This window comes from Camelus ferus, chromosome 14 (assembly GCF_009834535.1).
Source record: "Camelus ferus isolate YT-003-E chromosome 14, BCGSAC_Cfer_1.0, whole genome shotgun sequence".
Lineage (NCBI taxonomy): Eukaryota > Metazoa > Chordata > Mammalia > Artiodactyla > Camelidae > Camelus > Camelus ferus.
Window position 1 is genome coordinate 33328637 of NC_045709.1, and position 6764 is coordinate 33335400.

At 42.6% G+C, this 6764-nt stretch overlaps 1 long non-coding RNA gene across 1 annotated transcript in view; it reads right to left on the reverse strand.

Moving 5' to 3' along the window:
• The window catches only part of LOC116668647, a 154364-nt gene extending 148029 nt beyond the window's left edge, over positions 1-6335 (reverse strand). Inside the window, exon 1 of the long non-coding RNA XR_004325879.1 lies at positions 6215-6335. This is a non-coding gene — a long non-coding RNA (uncharacterized LOC116668647). The remainder of the gene's footprint in view (positions 1-6214) is intronic.
• Positions 6336-6764: the final 429 nt, after the last annotated feature.

Genomic DNA, 6764 nt, shown 5'->3' on the forward strand with positions numbered 1-6764 from the left:
CAGATATTGTCTGATCCATTATCCCATCACTTCCTCACACTCAGTCCTTCTAGCCTTGCTCAGTCCTCTCTAGAAGAGAAAAACCCTTTTTGCCTAACTCTCAAGACACTTAACGGACCTTATGGTTACAGCACTCTCTCCCCCAATTCCTGCAATTCTTTGGAATAAGGTCTCTCCTTACTAAGTATAGACTTATTTTTTTTTTGACACCATCAACAGCCAGTGGTGTCTAAGTGCCTCAGTCTCATTGTATCCTACCTGGATTATGAGTACTAAATCCCAGGATGAACCGAGGCCACTGGAAATTGCTGCAGACAACAGGATTTCTTTAGGTACTAGCAGAGTAAAATGCTTACCGTTTGTTGACCTGCAAACCCAGCAGCCAATCAGTTACACAGTCTTCACTCACAATAGTCTGGGTCTAGTCTGAACAAAAGGTCAGAAAGGAGTGAGTGCGTCTACCCTTCCTCAGCTCTCATCAGGGTAATAACGAGTCCAGAATGGTTGGAGGGAACGTAGGCACAATAGGGCTTTGTCGTTAACACAGTAAAGCTCCCAAGCAGGTGTAGGAACAAAGATGGTTACAAAAGCTATCATTTCTTTGTGGTCTTAGGTCTACCTTTTCAAGTGCCAGATACTAAACTTGCACTTGTGTCTGTATTCGTGAATGTCTATAAATTATATTTATTATATTTTTATATTCCACAAACATTCATAGAAATATTCTCAGGAAATAACTGTATTAGTCACATAATTTCCCTAGTCCACTAATTAGAACGGAGTATTTCACCTCCTTCAGAAATAGCCTAGAGTGAAACAAAAAGGAAATGGAAACCGAAGCTAAGAGAGCTTTTCTTGCGCTTTTCATAGGCTGCATCCACTGGTTTGGGCTTATTAGTGCGATACCATTCTCCCAGGAGTCTATATTTATTGAGAGCTCCATTTTTCACCAAGAGCAAGAAATGATATTGAGCAAAGGCAAAGTAAGTCACAGCAAAACTGAAAACAGTAAGCCCTGGTGTAGTTTATCTTTTCTCATCTTTCCAGTAGAAAGATTCTACCATATACAGCATTTTAATTATCCAAAACAAAGCCCTGTGTGGTAAAATAAACAAAGAAACAAAGAGAAAAAAAAAGCCCTTGGATTCCATTTTCAGGGCCCACAGGGATCGCAAAAGAGATATGACAACACTTCAGAACACAGTGAAAGCTGGTTACCAAGAGCGAAAACCAGGCAGATGGTGAATGAGAATCATATACATACATAAGAAGGTCTTTGTTGTGTGGAGCTTCATTTCAAGTTAAACTTCTCAATAATTAAAGTTATCTTTATTGGAAACATTTTTGTGACCGGAGCAGTATTCATTTTCTCCCCACTCTTTTTCCTTAGAGGAGTAGGCAGCTGGACGCAGAGGAAGATAAAAGCTCTTTGACCCAAGATCAAGGAGAAAGACTTGGGAAGTACCTAGTTTCATTCACCTAGGCAACACAGTTACGAAAAGGTCTTTAGTAATCCACAGAAGCACAAAGTTCTGGTGATTTTAGCTGGAGTCACAAATTCTGTTTTTTGAATAAGCTACTTCTGCCATTTGCACCCAAGAGCCTAACACATACTTGTGTGCGATCATTATCGTAACGACCACCTAGCACTTTCTATGCCAGGCACTCACGTGCTCTTGGTACACAACCAACCAAAGGGAGGAATGAACATTCAAATTCTAAAGACGGGGTATCTGAGGCTTAAAGAGATCATGTAAATTGTCCAAGGTCACCCAACTATGAGGAAAGGGAGTACGCACACAAAGCCAGAACCATCTCCATCTTAACCACTTTTCTGTCCAGCTTCCCAGGACACCAGGCCCAGGTCTTGCACCTCATGAATGCATGGAAGATACACCCTTCACTGGTCTCCCTGTCTCCCTTATTTGAGCTTCCATAGCTGACTAACCCACTGTAACACACACACACACACACACACACACACACACACACACACACACCCCACAGTGTTGACAAGGCTGCAGCTGGGTCTTGGATTAGGATCTGCTTTATTTCTTTGGGTCGATGTTCCCCCTTTCTGCACTAACTCATTACAGATATTTTAGTTACTGAGGACACTATTACTCCTTCTTTTTGCAACTTCTTGCTCAAAATACCCTAAGGTCATTTCCTTGTGCCCTCTATTACAGTGACACGGGGGAAAACAGCACTACAGCCAAAAGATTGACGTGCTCACAGTAAGCCAGGTATTATAAGATCAAATTGTGTCCCTCAAAATGATATGTTTAAGTCCTAACCCTGGTACATATGAATGTGACCTTATTTGGAAATAGTGTCCTTTCTGATGTAATTAGTTAAAATGAAGTCATAAGGAGTGGGTGGGCCCTGAATCCAATATAAACTAGAATCCTTATAAGAAGAGACATGTGCCATGTGAGGACAGGGAGAAGATGTTCATGGGAAGACAGAGGCAGATGTTAAAGTGATGCTGCCCCCAGCTGAGGAATTCACGGTGTGACCAGAAGCTGGAAGAGGCAAGGAAGGATCCTTGGCTACAGGTGTCAGAGAACATGGCTCTCTGACACCTTGATTTCAGACTCCAGAACTGTTCCTCCAGAACTGTGCCTCCAGAACTGTGCCTCCAGAACTGTGACAGAATAAATGTGTGTTGTTTTAAGCCATAAAATTTGTAATATTTTGCTATGACATCACTAGGAAACTATTTCACAGGGTGACTTAGAGAGGCTGGAAGCAGATATACCAGTTTGGAAGTTTTTGCATTTGGTAGGTCCTGGAGGACGTGAGAGGCACTAAGTTCTGGGCCAAGGTGGTTATGGGCAGTGAGGATAGATAACTTATTGACTAAGAGAAGCCACCCATTAAATCACCCATTAAATCATTAAATCATTGAGGAGAAATAGGTATTCAAATAGAAATTGGGAAGAGCAAGCCCTTGAATTAAGAATGCCCTGGAAGTCTAACTGGTGAGTCATTGCAACTGCTGTCTACCAGCAAAGATAAGGAAATACTGCATTTGTTTGATTTCTGTTCACAAATTAGACAAAGCATGAGAATTTGATAAAACTTTTAAACCTAAAGAAATAGGAACAAAGGAATTCAATAATATAACCCAAAATTCTTATCAATGGAAGCAGAAAACAAGGCCCTGAGGAATTGAGTCTCATAAAAGTTTAGAGACCTAGATGGACACAGAGCCAACTGGCCTCCAACCCCAAGTTCAATGCTGATTCTTAATAAGCACAAAGAGGGGACTTGGGAAGCCTGACACGAGCAGGGTGGCAGAACAGGAGACTGTAGCCCTCAAACCTCCACAGAAATATCGATTTTGACAACCATTCAGAAACACACCTTTGTGAGAACCTGGGAGTCCAGTGGAGAGGGCCCAAAGCACTGTTCAAGCAAAAAATTCACAGAAATAGAACAAGCAATCCTAAAATTCACAGGGAACCACAAAAGACCCTGAATAGCCAAAGCAATTTTGAGAAACAATGAAGAGGGAGACATCACACTTCCTGGTTTCAAATTATATTACAAAGCTGTTGTAATCAAAACAGTATGGTACTGGCATAAAGACAGAACCATAGACAAATGGAACAGAATCGAGAGCCTAGAAATAAACCTGTGCATTACACAGTCAACTAATCAGCAAGTGTGCCAGGAATACACATGGGGAGAAGATAGCCTCTTTGTGACTCTTCGGTGTTGGGAAAATTGGACAGCAACACACAAGAGAACAAAATTGGACCTTTATCTTACACCATACACAAAATCAACTCAAAATAAATCTAAAGCTTAAACTTAAGATCTGAAGCCACAAACTCCTGGAAGAAGACATAGGAGAAAAGCTCCTTGACATTGGTCTCAACAACAAGTTTTGCATATGACACCAAAATCACAGGCAGCAAAAGCAAAAATAAACAAGTGGGACTACATCAAACAGAAAATCTTTTGCACAGCAAAGAACACAATCAACAAAACGAAAAGGCATGGGAGGACACACTTACAAACCATATATCTAGTAAGGGGTTGACATCCAAAATGCATAAGGAACTCATATAACTCAATAGCAAAATAAATAAATAATCCAATGTAAAATCGGGCAAAAGAACCAGACACACATTTTTCCAAAGAAGACATACTACTGGCCAATAAGTACACGGAGAGGTGCTCAGCATCACCAGTCATCAGGGAAATGCAAACCAAACCCAGAAAAATCACCTCACACCTGCTAGGATGGCTATTATGTAAATGAAAAAAAAAAGGAGTATTGGTGAGGATGTGGAGGAAGAGGAACCCTGGTACACTGTTGGTGGGAATGTAAATTGGTAAAACCATTATGGAAAACAGTATGGAGAGGCCTCAAAAAATTAAAAACGAAACTACCATATGACCCAGCAATCTCACTCCTGGGTATTTATCCAAAGAAACTGAAATCAGTATTTTAAAGAGACACCTGCACTCCTATGTTTCTTGCAGCATTATTCATAGTATCCAAGATATGGAAACAACCTAAAAGTCCATCAATGGATGAATGGATTAAGAAAATGTATATACATACAAAATAACATTATTCAGTCTTTAAAAAGGAAATTCCACCATTTATAACAACATGGATGAACCCAGAGGACATCGTGCTAAGTGAAATAAGCCAGACACAAAGAGACATGTACTGTACGGTCTCACTTATGTGTGGAATCAAAAATAATCACACTCATACAAGCAGAGAGTAGAAAGGTAGTTACTAGGAGCTGTGCAGGAGCGGTAAATGGCAAGATGTTGGCCAACATACACAAAGTTTCAGTTATGCAAAAAAGAATAAGGTCTGGATCTCTAATACATAGCATGGTGGCTACAGGTAACAATACTGTACTGGATACTTGAAGTATGCTGAAAGAGTAGATCCTACGTGTTCTCACCACACACACACACAAAAGGTAACCACGTGAGGTGACGGGTGTCCATTAGCTTCACCGAAGTGAATATTTCACAGTGTACAGATATGTCAAAGCATCAATTTATACAAAAACAGGAAGAGGTTTTAAAGGCAGCAGTACATGAGGGCAGACCCCCAAATCTTATCTAATCGGATGAAACTTCTAGAACTTCCTTGCTGTGACAGGAAGTCCCTCCTCACTTCCCTTGACCACTGGACGGGTGGGGATGGAATAACTCAAGAGGGAAGTGTGAGAAATATTTTTTGTTCTTTGGGACAGGGGTGGGGTTGAGTCTTAACACATTTCAGGAGAGGAAGGAACACCTTGTTTTTCTAACAGTGTTTAAAATGTAGGTTTTATGATTATTCAGATATGGTGAGGCCAAAAGATCAGAAGATGATTATCACTGACGAGGTAGTTATACTTACAGAACCCAAGGGGAGGGGACACATCCATGGTGCAGGGTCACACAGGGAAGAACCAGGGTTGGACGGGAGGCCAAGGGAGCAAGGGAAAATGTGGCCATGACAATGATGTATGTATTTATAGCAAACATGTTGCTTTAGGAATAAATGAAGGATAAGCATACTACATACAATAAAATCCCAACAATTCTCTTCAGTTAACGTAAATTGCAAATATTTTCGATAATTCTGACAGTAAAATGATGTGCACCATTCTCATGTATATAGTATTTCAAATCTTTTTCCTTGTAACGTTCAGAGACAGTCTCTTATTCTTGAACCATTTTAGACGGTACTAGCACAAATAAACCCAAATTATATTACATATTGTTGAAACCTTGTAAGAAGAAACTGATCAGCTATAATTACGAGGGCTCTGTGGAGAAAAATGCGGTTTCTGTGGGAAGGAGCGTGCAAGGTAAGGGTTTAGGACTAGCAAATTTGGATAATTTCAGCAGGTTCTAGGGTGCAGGGCTATCCCTAGTTGTCAGGTACCTGGCCCTGAGGTGATGAACAAATGGAAAGTGGCCCCAAGGGGGGAGGTCAATAAAAGAGGAGGCTGGGGGCATGGGCTCTGGGCTGGTTGGTTTGCAGGGGAAAGCAATACTCACAGGTGAGCCATTTGCTATCTCTAGGAAGTGGCTAATCCCTCCAGGGTCAGCAAGGCCCCAAGATGCCAAAGCATCCAAATTACAGAAAATAAAAAGACACGATGAATTTAAACTGCCACAGCAAAGCCCATGAACAATTTCCAGGAAATAAAAATAGAATCTAGGTAATAAAGCAAAGTCTAACCTTTTTTTTTTTCCCTCTGTGTTTAGTCCAGTCTCACTTGCTCACACGGTGCCTCGAGCAGAGGCCTCCGACCCGGCGGCTCAGACCAGAGTTTTAAGTGAGGAGCGGCCGCGCCGACACCTCAGCTCGGGCGCCTGCAGAAGGCTGCGCGTGGCACAGTCCAAGATGGCGGCGGGGACCGTGTGCGGAGACGCTGCCCTGGGCTCCGCGATCTGGAGCGTGCGCAACGCGCGTGCGCCAGCCAGCGAGAACCCCGCCCCCTCCCCGGATCCCTATGAAGCCGCCCCGCCCGCCGCCTGCGGGAGAGCAGCTGCTCCAGAGCTGGAGCTCGCGCCTGTCCCTTCTCTGATTGAAGGACAAAGCTTCCCTTTGTTTCTGAGCGGAACTCAGTCTGGTTCTACTGGCTTGACCGACACCGGCAGGAGAAGCCTTGTTGGAGACGGACTCCGGAGGGTCAGTAACAGACCGCCTAAGCCCTTCTTGTTTGTTCAGCTGACCTGAAAATGAAAAGGTAGGACCCTGAGAGTTTGGGGGGGGGGGGTGAGAACTG